General features: G+C 41.2%; 1 protein-coding gene and 1 pseudogene across 1 annotated transcript in view; both read right to left on the bottom strand.

The window, feature by feature from the left end:
- HS6ST2 (heparan sulfate 6-O-sulfotransferase 2) overlaps positions 1–14103 on the bottom strand; it is a 378854-nt gene that overhangs the window by 23954 nt on the left and 340797 nt on the right. The gene's annotated exons all lie outside the window — the stretch shown is intronic.
- Positions 8163–8835, bottom strand: LOC143670907 (splicing regulator RBM11 pseudogene; annotated as a pseudogene).

Genomic DNA, 14103 nt, shown 5'->3' with positions numbered 1-14103 from the left:
GAGCTCAGTTTCTAAAGTCAGAAAGTTCTGGAAGCAAGACCCAGCCCTGCCATACAAGTTGTGTGGCCTTGGGCAAGTGACTTAACCTTCTAACATCATGGTTTCCTCATCTGTAAGCACCCACTTTTCTCAACGAGATAGTCCACGTACAGTGCTCAGCATCCCATAATTATCTGCCATGGATGTTGTTTTTCTCTTAATGAAACTTGCGGTTCTCTCAGGGTCCCTTTATTAATAACCCGACATGGCTGTTATCACAGAGGCAAAGGGAATCACATTGGGAGGCTTCTGGACAAGGATTTGTTCGATGCCTCGACTTACGTTATATTTACAGCAACATTTACCTGATCAAAACGCAGGGAAAGAAACGGAATTGGTTTCAGCTCGAATCTGATCATTCTGTGGCCCACACATGGAATGTCACAGAAGCCTGCAGTCCCTGAACAGCGGTTTGGAGAGATGGAATAGCTGCAGTTTTTCATTTTCCAGAGTCCACTCACCCTTCCAGGAATCTCAATGCCTCATTGATTCATAATACAGTGCATAAAGATTTCATTTTTCCTGCCCACAGTGATACATTATGGAGGCAATCTGTTTTGCCACTGAAAAGTTTGCTTAGTAGAAAAATTTGGAGTTTGACATTCAGGAAATTACAGTCATCTGTAAAACACGATTGATATGCCAAGGCTAACATTTTCATTGCACTCGCAGAGCCAGAATAACTATGATAAAATATGTGTTACCCTACACACGTTTCAGGATCTTTTAAGGAAACATTAGTTAGCTCTGAAAACCTCCTCCCAGGGCTCCGGGACTGTAATAGCTGTGCTAGTTAGCCATTTGCCATTCAAAAGGATAACCCCATTGGTTCCACCAAGACTTGGGTTTTCAGACAAAGCAATGGCCCTATACATCTTCTGGTGCTGGGCTGCAGGCTGAAGCTACGCTTTCCCATGCCACCAGGAACAAGCCATGAAAGGGAAGCAAGGAAAATGAGTTTGGGAATTCCACCCTCATTGGGGAATTATTAACAAGCCCCAAAGTCACAGATAGAGAATAGGTAGAACTATAAGTAGAAGTCTTCCCAATGAGAAATTAGACTGGACTGTATCATAGGCCTGCAATTTAAACAACTTGCTCTCAACATTTTTACAGCCAATTTTTTTTTTTGGGGGGGGGTGTCTTGTAGGGTGCAATTTTCAGTGTTAAATGGCACCAGAATCCCAAGGCTCCGGAGCTACTCCACTTGCTCCACACTGGATTTCAGAACAATAAATGCAATTGACTAAACTGAGGGGTTGTGGATGATTTTTCACAGCTATATTGAGCGGGCTGGCCACCCCAAAGTTCAGTGCAGTGTGGTCCCAGAAGAGAAAGGTGTCACTGCCCTTGACATTGGAAATGGCTTAGAGCGCCCCCTATCCGATCCTGGGTCAGCTTCCACAGGTACCGAGAGAAGCATTCTGCACAAAATGTGTGGCTATATCGGACTCCTGTGTGCCCCCACATTCACATAACAAAAGCAAGTGCTCATTGACCCTTTACTTATATGCCAGCCACAATTCTTAGTGATTAACATGTATTAACACATTTAATTATTGTACCCACCCTATGAGGCGGATGCTAATATTAACATCCTCACTTTACAGATGAAGAAAGAAAAGCACAGAGAGGTTGAGCAACTCTCTGAAGTCACACAGCTTATAAGAGGCAGAATTGGGATTCAAATTTCCAACGGGGTGGCTACAGAGCTAATGCTATTAAACTCTATGCTATTCTACCTTGCCTAATTTTTTTTTAAGCCTCTCTTGTCAGACATCCTGCACTGATTCTTCCTCAACTGTCCCACCCTTGTGATAGGAAGGCTTTCTTGTCCTCCAGAAGCAACTGCAAAACGTCACTCTCTTTCTGCCTCTTGTTAAGCTTCTTGCAGCAAACAACTTGGCTGACTTGATTTCCTTACTAGTGGTTGCACCGATGCCAGAAGCGCAAAGTTGAAGCCAAAGGGTGAGGGGAGGAGAGGAGATGGGTGCCAAGGGCACAGTTTGGCCCAAGACCACGCCTACCTAGGAGCATATGGACCCTCCAGCAAGGAACTGGAGGAAAAGTGACTTCTCAAAAGGCAAGCCGAGGGTCCATTTGCCTCCAACCAGATTTCAGCCCTGTGGCTTAACTCATATTCTGGGATCCTGGGATCCAGAGCTCCTCTCTGGCCCTCATTTTAAGCTGACCTGGCAACTGACCAAAGGAGACAGAGAAACAGGGGAGCAAAGAGGACTCATCAGAAGAACAGAATGAGGTGAAGCAGAGGCTGGAGGGGTGAAGATGGAGGGGAACAAAGGAGGCCAGGAAGAGAAAGGAAGGAGGAAGGGAAACTGCAGAAAAGAGCAGGGAGGGAGAAGAAAGCAGAACGAAAGAGAGGAGGTGATGTGAGCGGCCTGAATGGGGTGTGGAGGAAGCCAAGAGAGGGGGGCAGCCTGCAGAGAAGAGCAGATCCAGATGCTCTCCCTTCTCTCTCTCGTGTGCCTCCACATCCTGCCCACATGGGCGTTCACCTCTTCTAGCAGCCTTCCCCTGCTGGGCCCTGCCAAAAGCCTCTTAACATTGCACAGAGCTCCAGCTGCATGAGCTTGTTCTTTCCTTTCTCTGAGCCCCACGTGCATTTAGAGTCAGCAGTACCTGTCTCTTTTCCCTGATTTTTTACACATGCTTTCTTTCTTTTTCCCCTGTCACTAGGCTGTTCATTCTTTGGAGGATGGGATTGACTCTTACAGCATTATTTCTGGTCCTAAATCTCTCTGCTACCATTACAGGAAATCCTTTGAGCGCTAGGGCTAGCAACATATCAAGGCCTTGTAATCAGTAATGCATATTTATTAGTATGTACTTTATTAGAAGGAAATAAAGATCCTCGCAGGGGTGGGATACAGGACAGGTAAGTTTTGCTTGGGAGGAAAGTGCAAATGCTGAGAGGACAACAAAAACAACACCCAAGGGAAATACTGAGTAAGTGCCCAAAATACTTCACACACTTAACAACTCCCCCAGAGTTTATCTATTCTGTAAAGCAAGAGATTCCTGATATAGTCATGTTTTTATATAATCACTCTTCTCTATTTAGATGATATGCATGATTCGACTTTTAGAAATAGTTCTGAAATACTTCTAGGCATGAGTAAGAGCCTCTTGGAAGTCACCTCAAATCCTTTTTGGAAGTAGGAGGGATACAAAAAAGAAAAGCATGGCAAAAATAGAAAGCTTTTCCCCCTTGTTTATCTTCAAGATGTCTTACAAATGAATTTAGAGGGCTTTATTGGTCTGTGAGTCACACATTTGGCTTAGAGCAAGTTTTGAAATCCAGAATCCATAAAAAGGACCTAACATACTGTGAGAAAATTCCAGGGGCACCCTTAGCCAGATGGTTCCTGTGTTGACTGCTGGGCCTGCCCACCTCCTGATACCACGCAAGGAATAAGCGGAGCTGCCAGGGTATGACAACTAGTAGGGTTGGCTCTATTCAGTACCGTTTTTCTCCAGGCTGAGGTGAATGATGTTGAACCCCAAGGGGCCATTTTCAGATAAAACCCTCTCGATCAAAGTGGGTTGCTGAGAGTAGGTAGGTTTGGGGGAGCCCAAGCCTAAATATGGATAGGCAAAAGACAGGTGTACTGCACTCAACATGGAAGTCACATCTTCCTTTTAGTCCCTCCTGCGTCACTCCTGCACCGACTAGGCCCATTTCTCTTTCAGGAAAGCGAGGCCTTTGGAGGCCTGCGCAGGTCTCCAAACAGGGGTGTGGGAGGGGGTCGGCAGCTCCCTGGCTGTTCTTTTTCATCCCAGCACACCCCCTCTCTCCCCAAAGTTCCCCAGCGCCATGATTCAATCCATTACCCACTTAGCAATTTTCCTCCTTCCTATCCCTAGACACTTTCTTTCACACCTCCCCCTACTGCTCTGCTCCCTCCATCTGCAGGGTGATCGATGACCCAATAGGCATTTACATTTACAAAGCAATTGCATTTACATAAGATAGCTCTTATCTATTGCCGAAAGAGGCACAACTATAATACATAGATAATAGAGAGCAGTGCCTATTCATCATCCACATTTACACTGCTTTCCAACAGGAACAGGATAGAGTGTTCTAGAAATTGGTATATGAGGGGAGGGAGCCCTGTAAAATTTATTGCTAAAGTAATCAATGCATTCCAACTAATGTGCTCCACACCTCGAGGTGAAAATACACCAAATGTATAGGGAAAGCATATTTACTCTTTAAGAGTTTGCTGAATTTAATTTGAGCTTTCATCGATTTCATTTAATAGGAAGATTATATAATCAGGAAGTCAGTAGAAATTGAAGAAACCAGGTCTAGTCTTCAGACATCGGGGGCATTCTGGTAATATCTAGTAATGACAGGAGATTCTCATTTAATTGAATTGGAAATGCAACATACACTAGCTACAGAAACTTAATCAGTGTGATCAAATTGAAATAGGCCACTCAAACATACTATCCTGATTAAGGCACTTGCAAACACTCCACAATTTGAAAGAGATTTGTGGTGTTAATGATTTAAAATCGGGTTCCTTCTCTGGGGATTCAAACTTGGAATTTTGGGCGGGGGGGGGGGGGGGAGGATCATCAGAAAACACCATCCCTTACTCTGAAAAGTGTTGCAACAGTATTATCGGCATTAATTCTCAAAAAATGCAGAGTTGTAAATAGCAGGTGAGCAGTCATTGCCTTCTCTTTTGGAGGAGGTTGATTAATCTCAAAGCTTTAGCTCTTGGGAGTGGTAATGAAGTCTGGTAATGGCGAAATGAACATTTTTTAATGTATTAGGGGACAACTCTACTTTTCTGCTTTCTACAAAGCAGTTCTAGGATTCACTGAAAAGGTTTGCTGATGGCCTATCCAAGAAACATTTTGACTGAACTGGCCTGCTATCCTGGGCAGAAGACTACAGAATTAGATGATTTCTTTTAAATGTGTTCTTAATACACCATTATAAATGCTAGCTCGGGAGAGGTGAATTACTTGTTTTCTTCCTTTTTAAATCTCCTCTTCCTAGCCCACTACTCTTTTTTTTTCACTTTCTAATCACCTATTATTTTATTAATATTTAGTCATACAAGGGAAGACTGAGCCCATGTCAGTGTACAATGTCTTTGCATCTAGACAGGGCTAAAGAAAGTGTAATAATTCTTAACTCCTTCTTTCATTAAACTCTAAGCAGGGTATTATATCAGAATGTTATCATAACCATAGGATGATAAATCCAATAATGTTGATCTTATAATAACTGCATTTAATGCTGAGATTTCAAACATGATATCCTTGCCTAAACAGCTACACATTTGAAACTATAGCTTGGGAGAGGTCATTTTAGCAAAGATTTCAAGGATGAATTTTGCACTCAGAATCTTTTGTGTCCAACTTTGATTGTAAGTAATTTTTCTCTTGTTTTGCCATTGCCTGATACATCACAGAAATTCATTTTTAAATAAATGAGCAACTATGAGAATATACAACATGTCTGATTTTGTTCTTAAATTCCAAGCGTCTTCTGGCATTTTAAGCAGGATGTGTAAATACATACTTAAAAATAAAAAGATTCTGTGCAGGGGAATTAAAATACGAAAAGAAAAACTTTAAGGAAAATAATTTAAATGACTTTTACCTCAAATATATGGCATTTGGGGAAAGGAGAACACAAAATTATTCAGCATTATAAATTATGTTGACATTTTAAGGGAAGCTTTATACTTTCTAACAGTGAAAGTCACCATGGTATAGGTGAATTTTTTAGCCTCCTGGTTGGTTCAAGTAAATTGACTTGTTAAAGTTGCTATAAAGATGCTTGTCTGTGATGAAAGAAGTTTCAAAATCCCTTGAAGTTCTGATTTTAGTTAATTTAATACTATTTCAAGATAATTTTCTTCCAAAAATGTTACTTTTGACTGTTAAAAGACATTCCTACATGCATATTTCCAATAATCACAATCACAGTGAAAGAATTTAAGGCTAAGGTAAATCGTAGGGACACATTTTCCTTTACCATGATTCAAGGTTGAGGTAAAAGCATGTGAATTTAAAAAGGAAAAGTCTCACTTTTTCCAGTTTGGAGATTCAGGAATATGAAGGTATATATCAAACTACATCATAACGAATTTAGTTTTTCATGTTGATCAGATGGAAATTGACTAGTATTTACATTTAAAACTCCACTACATTTTATATTTATAACCAAAAGTTAAACTCAATTTCCCAGTTCGTTGAAAACAAATATTTAACTATTAATTTATATAAAAAAGATCTGTGAAGTGTTATAATATCCAAGCATGGCTTTTCCTATCGAACAGTGTAGTTAACGCTCAATTAAGTCACATGATTCTTTCAATTAGCTTTAGTAAATAAATATTTTCATCATTCTAGTTTATGAAGAATTATAAAATGAACAAACATGTCCAAATAAACTATTTATTTTACATGTCCTCTACCTTCAAAAACATAAATGGACCACAAATAGGAAACTCGATTCAGACAATAAACAAAAATATTAAATAGCATACATAAATAAAATATCATTCTCTTTACTTGTTTATGAAATTATCAAAATTTAAATTGTTAAGTCTATTCTCTGAAATCCAGCTGCCAAAGAGATGGCTCATATAACACTGAAAGTGAAATCATTGGCCTCTTCCCCTACATGGGACATGACATCCAGGGGTGAAAGTCTCCCTGGGGGTGAGGGAGATGACTTGCAGGGATGAATCCTAGACCTGGCATCAGTTGGATCAACAATTCCATCCTGGCCAAAAGGGGGAAAAGAAGTGTAACTAATAAAGTGTCAGTGGCTGAGAGAGTTCAAATAGAGTGGAGAGGCTACTCTAGAGATCACTCTTACACAAGCTGCAGTTAGACATTGCTACGTATCATAATTTGCCAACACCAACCAAAACCATTCCAGCCAACCCTAAAGAACACCTAGAGCAATATGTAAGATCTACAAAGGTTCCATGCACTAGGGTAACTTTCCAGAAACCTACAACCTCCAGATGGGTCCCTGGATCAGATAAGACCTGAAACCTAGAGGGCCCAGCCTCTCCAGAACACCAGCTAGTTCCATCTCCCTACCCCATATTACTGACAGCCCCTTTCAACATGAGAAAGTTAAAACAGCCATAGCCTAAATACCCCTAAAGAGTGGGATAGAAAGATCAAACGTGATGGTGGAGTTATATAGAGAAGGTAGGGTTTAACAAATGAGTATATGATTGCCGAAATCATTGTATTGATATATCTTTTAGTCTCCAGTATCTTAGAGCAGCTAGAAGTAAAAACCTAAAATTGTGGAATTGTAACCCATATCAAACTCTGAAATCTGTCCTACAACTAATTGTAGTGCTGTGCTTTAAAATGTATTGCTTTTTGTACATGTTATTTTTCACAGAAAAGAAAAAAGAAGTCAATTGTTATGATAAAAAATATTTCTTCCTTCTAGTCTCCAATGCTCTGAGCAGCTAGAAGGAAAAATCTGAGAGGATGGTATGGTAGCCCATGACAAACTCTGTAACTACTTGTAGAAGAGTGCTTTGAAAACTATTGTTTTTTTCTTTCTTTGCTTTGTATACATGTCATGCAATAAAAAACAAGTTAAAAAAAAAAAGAGATGGGTAATAAATGCTGACATAGCCAACTAATTACTATTAAATACAAGTAAACAGTGAGAATTAAAGAGGCCACCATCCATATTTATATACAATCATATGAAACAGGAATGATCCAAAATCTAGTCTTGTGATAATCACCTTTCCTTTGGTATCACTTTATATGTCCTTGCTTCATGAAATAAACTCATAGGAGAGTAAGGCTCAGCAACAATACATATAAACAAAAAATAAAATGTTATCTAAAGTATTAATATAGGAAACTAAAACCTGCATATTCAGCCTTCATTAGGAACAAAAAGCAACTCTTCAACAGTTTCTTTCAGAAAATTCACAGCTCCATTTCTAAGTCTATTGTAGTTGTGCCTGTAACGCACTGAACACTTCAGTATAAAGGAACTCTGCTCTTCTATAAAGAAACTGCTCTCCTAGGTTGCTGCCTATAAAGAAACGTTTGATTTATAGTTTAGTGCAGTTTCATCATGAGTACTAAAATAAAAATAACTTTTTTGATTGGACCTGATAATCATATCTTTTCCTCTGACACTTTTGGATATATTCATTTTCTTGATTGTTTTCTGTGCTGCTGTCGCTATCACTGGTTGCTTTTGCCTCTTTGTTTTATTCAGCTGATAAAGGTCAGAGCCACTTGGTCCAGCCTGTAGTTCTGGAAAACGATTTAGTGAGGAAGAGATGGGCTATTAGGAAGCGGTGACATCATCTCACAGCAAGGAAGCTGCCACATTGGATTATAGGCATGCCACTGCATCTTCTCAAAAAAAAAGTATTCTTGAGGTAAAGTAGCATTATTAATTGGAAGGAACTGCATGGGAAATGAAGCTCTGCCCACAACTTCTTCATTCCCTAAGCGGTGTGAAGTGGTCTTAACACAGTTCTCAAAAGTTTGCTTTGCTGGTTCAGAAGAACGCACACTCCCAAATTTGATTCCATTCAGCAGAGGTATGGATCAGATATTGATTCTGGGTGTTTAAAGCAGACAAATCCAAAAGACTTCAGCTTTCCTTCTCTGCCTCTGCATATAGTCATGGTGGTCAAAAGCCCAGCCTGAAAGAATAGCTCGTAACCGAATTTCTTCCTGTACACAGGCCTTGAAAATTCCTACAAATACTGTCCTGACGGACTCCTCCAGAGCAGAGAACATCCCTCTGGCCTTAGCCAGAGGATGGAGGAGGTAGAGCCAATGACCCAGCCCACCACTCTTAAAATGCAGCAGTGGTAAATGACCTGGAAAGGATCTCCTGTTTCTAGTTCTATTATTTGTGTGGATAGCAGTAATGGGGAGAGGGGGTGCGGAGGTGGGGGCTGTTATATTTGTTCCTGCTTTAGTCACCAAAGCCAGCTGTCTTATTGAACAGCAAAGGAAACGGATGTTCAGAGAGGCTGGGTGACTTTCTCAAGGTGGCAGAGTTCATTAGGAGCTCTGGGGCTTGAAGCCCAGACTTTTGACGCACGGGTTGTTTTTTTTGTTTGTTTGTTTGCCTCCCACCACTGCTACTGTTATCCAGTCCAGTCTCAATCAGGACAAATTCCAACTCATTGGAATCTGCCTTAAAGGGCTAGTACGTTATTGAATAAACAACTTAGACTACGTTGAGTTAGTTGAGTAGAAAGTTATTCAGGAGTGGGGAAATTGGGTGCTGAAATAGGGTGAAAGATCCAACTTCCAACAGGCCCTACACAAACCTGCTCTGGCTAAAGCCAGGCCACAGAAGATGGTTCTAATGTCCATGCAAAGCACCATCAGGCATGATTTCCCAGACACGGAGGGACAAGCAGTAGGTTAAAACAGAGGGGCATGTTGGGCAAAAGCATCCTGGGAAGTGCTCTCTGCACCTGCCTGTACTCATCCATAGCTGCCTCTGGTCCTACCCTTTCTTCAATACCCAAATCCCCAACACAATGCTCTTTGTTTAAAATAAGCCTCCAATTCTTTAAAGTTCAAAAGAGATGGTTTTATTTATATATTCATTCATAAGTAAATACAATTCAAGCCATTTTAACTTTTTACATATCGAGTTCCACATTGTGTTCTCTTTCCTGCTGTGGCGATAACAGGGAGCAAGAGAACAGGTGGTCTTTTCCAGGGTGCGTTGAAGTCACTTTGGCCTGTCTACTACAGGTACTTTACAGAGGCGTCTCACATCAGTGCATGTACTCAGAGCCCATTATGTCCTGAAGTAAGCTCTGTGGATGATAAAATTCCACTCACTCTTCCTTAAGAAGCCATAGCCCTAACTTAGCAGGTGACACAAGCAAACAGGGGAAAGTTACCAATAAAGAAGAGAGCTGATGTTCCCAGGACTTTGTCTTTCACTGCTCAGCAGCCACACTCTTCCAGCTGCGCCTCCAGCTGCATCATCCATACAAAACACACCACCTCATTCCTTCCATTCTACTTATTTGTGAAGATGAGCATCTTCTCTATTAGAAAATAAGATGTTTAAAAGCAGAGATGGAATTTGTGTCAGCTCCATCCCCACTCCCCTCCTTCTTTCACTCCCAACTCTCTACTTCTACCCCCGCTGAGCATCTGGTAGTGTGCCCATCACATACTAGATGCACAACAAACACTTGCTCACTGAATTAATGATCAAATGAATGACACATATTAATGCCTGCTTACATGCTAAATGGGTGTTGTTCAGAAGAAGGAGGGATGCCCTCAGGCTGCATCAGGGAAGACACAATACACATGAAGATATGTTAACTGTGTTTCAACAGTAACAACAATTATTCCGTTCACTGAGCACCAATAAAGTACTAGGGCAATTTGTGGAAGTTATCTCACTCAGTGCTCAAAGAATCTCTAGTAGAGAGAGCCAATTATCATCCCCATTTTACAGATGAGGAAACTGAGGCTCAAAGACATTAAGTACCTTATCCAAGATGACAGAGCTGGGATACAAACCCACATCTACCTAATTCGAAAGGTTGCACTCGTTCCACTAAACTAGGATTTGGACAGGTGTGGTGGAAGCCTGGAGGTCATTCAGGATAGGGAAAAATGGTATAAAAAAGGGCATGTGGAAGACAAGGAGGAGAGCAGTATAACCAAGGGGAGAGCTGGGACTAACGAGGATGCCACGGAGTTGGTGAGCATACTATAAAACACTGAAGATAGAGAGTTTAAAAGTTTTTAAACTGGTTTATAGCATTATATAAAAATACCTGCAGGGCGGTGTGATGGTGGCTCAGTGGCAGAGTTCTCACCTGCCATGCCGGAGACCCGGGTTCGATTCCCGTGCCTGCCCATGCAAAAATTAAAAAAAAAAAAAAAAAAAGAATACCTACAATGAATAAATATTAGAAGAACCCACGGGCCTTCTAAGGTTGGCATTAAAGTTAACAATGATGCAGACCTTGATCTAGACACCCACTTGACTGTTTTCCAGGAGAGGAGGACGTAAGCAAGCAAAATAATTCTCTCTCTCAGAGACCATGTTTTTTTCTTCCCCTACAGGGGTTTCATTACAGACGAGCCCAGAGACCAGTTTAAGGAAATGGAGTGGAAATGGTGCATGTGCATTTAGTCTTCAGAGTTGGAGCCAGTTGGGGAGCATTATTCAAAACCCCTGGCATTTTTTTTTTCCCTCCAGGTGTTTTAGGTTCAGCCTGGGTTTAGGCTGTAATCTCAGGGAACAATCACCTGTCAGTCTTGTCCCTTTCATCTGTGCAGAGCAATTTGGCCATATGACAAGAAGCATTTTTTTTTTCTTTTCTTTTCTTTCTTTCTTTTTTTTTCTTTCAGACAGCTTACAGAATTGAGAAAGGGGACTGCAAGACTGCCCGATAGCTTGCCACTGGGGGAACTGGGGCATGGTGGAGGAAGGCCAGATAAGCCCTGAAATGCAGAGGGCCCAGCCTCTCCAGAACATCAACTAGTTCCATCCCCCGACCCCACATTACAGACAGTCCCTTCCAACATGAAAAAGTTAGAATGGGGATAGCCCAAATACTCCTAAAGAGTGGGAGAAAGATCAACGGTGATGGTGGAGTTATACAGAGAAGGTTGGTTTTAACAAATGAGTATGAGTGCTGAATTATTATATTGATGTTTCTTTTAGTCTCCAGTATCTTAGAGCAGCTAGAAGGAGAAACCTAAAATTATAGAATTGTAACCCATACCAAACTCTGAAATCTGTTCTACAACTAATTGTGCTGTGCATTGAAATGTATTGCTTTTTTGTATATGTCATTTTTATGTGTGTTATTTTTATATATATGTGGCTATATAATATATATTAATTAAAAATTAAAATTAAAAAAGAGAAGGGCAGTTGAGGAATGAATACTTGGTGAAGCCCCAGGCACATGGCTGGGAAAGGGGATGCTGGTTTGTGGGATAACAGGGGCAAGCAGTGCAGACCTGACATAAAAGATGGCAAGAAAACCTCCTAGGGCGAATATGTAGTAGCCTGTTAACTTTGCTTATGTGGAAATGTACTCTGTCCCAACGTTTCTGAAAACCACTAGAATGAGACAAATTCTATGTGATTAATTATTTTTTGCAAGGTCTTTAGAGACATTGCATTGCTTGTTTTCACAATCTCTTAGTAATGCCAGGAGGAGTGACAAGAATGATTATCTGCATTTCATAGCAGGAGTGGGAGCAGCCCTCGGGGGGCAACGTAGGTATGTAGTGTCAGCATCCCGCTACCTGATAAAAGTCACAATTGAAGCAGGTGCCCAGGCGCCAACTGTGGAAGCACAAAATAGCTTGTTCACCCACAAAGGGGGGAAATGAAGGTAAACTTGCAGGCACTGGGTAGAGAACATCTCATCAAAGCCTGGGCAGCGCTCATCTCCTCTCTGACAATGATGAGAAAGCAAGACACTCTTGAGAAACCACTTGGAAGCAAGCCAACCCAGAATTCCTGATCCCATCAATTATGATCTCTGTTGCAAAAAAAAAAAGCAGACTTTAGAAGCCAAACCTTGACTCAGCTCCAGCCATGCCAAGAGCATGTCCCTCCAGAAGGCGTGTGGAAATCCACACTAAGAGGAACCTTCTGGATCTAATATAGTGCATGTACACTGTGGAGTGGTTTTGGGGATTAAATGAGATAATGAATGCATTTAGCACCCAGAATAGCACCTACCTCATAGGAAGCAATCAATAAATGTTTCTTATTATTTTAAAATTCCTGGCCCTCACTATGCTTGACAGTTTCTACCAGCTTTGTTAGGGAATGAGTCCTGTAAGTTCACGTGTAAAGGATGTGTTTGTTTGTTTGAACAAGTATCATAAAATTAGTTGGCTCAAATTTCCAGGTGGCCTGCTCTTGGGCCCCATGGATTAGGGGAAATAACTGAAGATTTAGAGTTAAATGGGCCCTGGTTTCAATCACGGCTCTGCCATTCACTATATAAGTCACTTTGGGCAATCTAAGCCATTTCTCTGAGCCTCAGTTTTCTCATCTGTAAAATGTACATATAATCCCTACCTCATAGGATTGTCAGCAAAATTAAATAAGTTAGAAGGCACTTTGCAAATCATAAAATACTAAACAAGTCACAACTTTTACTATTATTAGGTATTTCAGGCTTAACCAGAATTGCCTCTTTCCTCCATCATATGTATCTTTCAGTTCACCCTGAGCTTTGCAGAGTGATGGACAAACATATATGAGGTCTGTCAGACTGCACAGGGATGGCCAACTGATCATTTTGATTAAATTATGCGGTCATCTCAAGCAAGCCATTTCCACAGTTGTCCCTTTCTCCTCCTCCACCTATCCCCACTTGAGTGACCCCCCAAAAGTCGTTCCTGTGCTATCATATAAACATATCCTAAACATAAAATGATATTCTTTGAGACATCTTCACCAGCCACAATCTTTCCAGGGATGCTAGGCACCCGTGCACTGATGATTTGTGCTTCAAATGCATGTGACATCTTAATTATCCAGTACAAATGCTACTTCAAGCAAGCACTAACAGATGGTGGCCTGAATTTTACAGCATTGCCAGCATTTTCTGGGCAAAATTTATAGTTCACTCATCAGCGAGCTGAGTCCTGCTTCATTTTTCTTTTTTGCTTAAACTTTAGCAGGCAGCCATCCTGAAAATCTGAAGCATCTTCGGCAAACGAAGTAATAGCCATTGGCCAATAATTTGGTTTACCCACCCTCCCCTCCTCAGATGGCATGTGTATATGCACACAACACACGCAGTAATGAGTGTGCAAGAGCCAGGTGCTGGTAGTAGAGTCCCAGGCAAAGCCACCCTTACTCTCAAGTTGAAATACCGAGTAGGTGACACTTCATCATGCCACAAACTCCATGCCAAACCTTCAAGCCCCTCAGTACTATTCCCCCTAAACAAGCCAGCAACAAGGACCAGTCTTATCTTTGTGACTCCAGGTTTAATAAAGTCTCTAAGCACCCAATGTATCTCCAGAAATGATGGA

Source organism: Tamandua tetradactyla, chromosome X (assembly GCF_023851605.1).
Source record: "Tamandua tetradactyla isolate mTamTet1 chromosome X, mTamTet1.pri, whole genome shotgun sequence".
Lineage (NCBI taxonomy): Eukaryota > Metazoa > Chordata > Mammalia > Pilosa > Myrmecophagidae > Tamandua > Tamandua tetradactyla.
The sequence above is the reverse complement of the archived record's forward strand: the minus strand, read 5'-3'. Positions and strand labels throughout refer to the sequence as shown.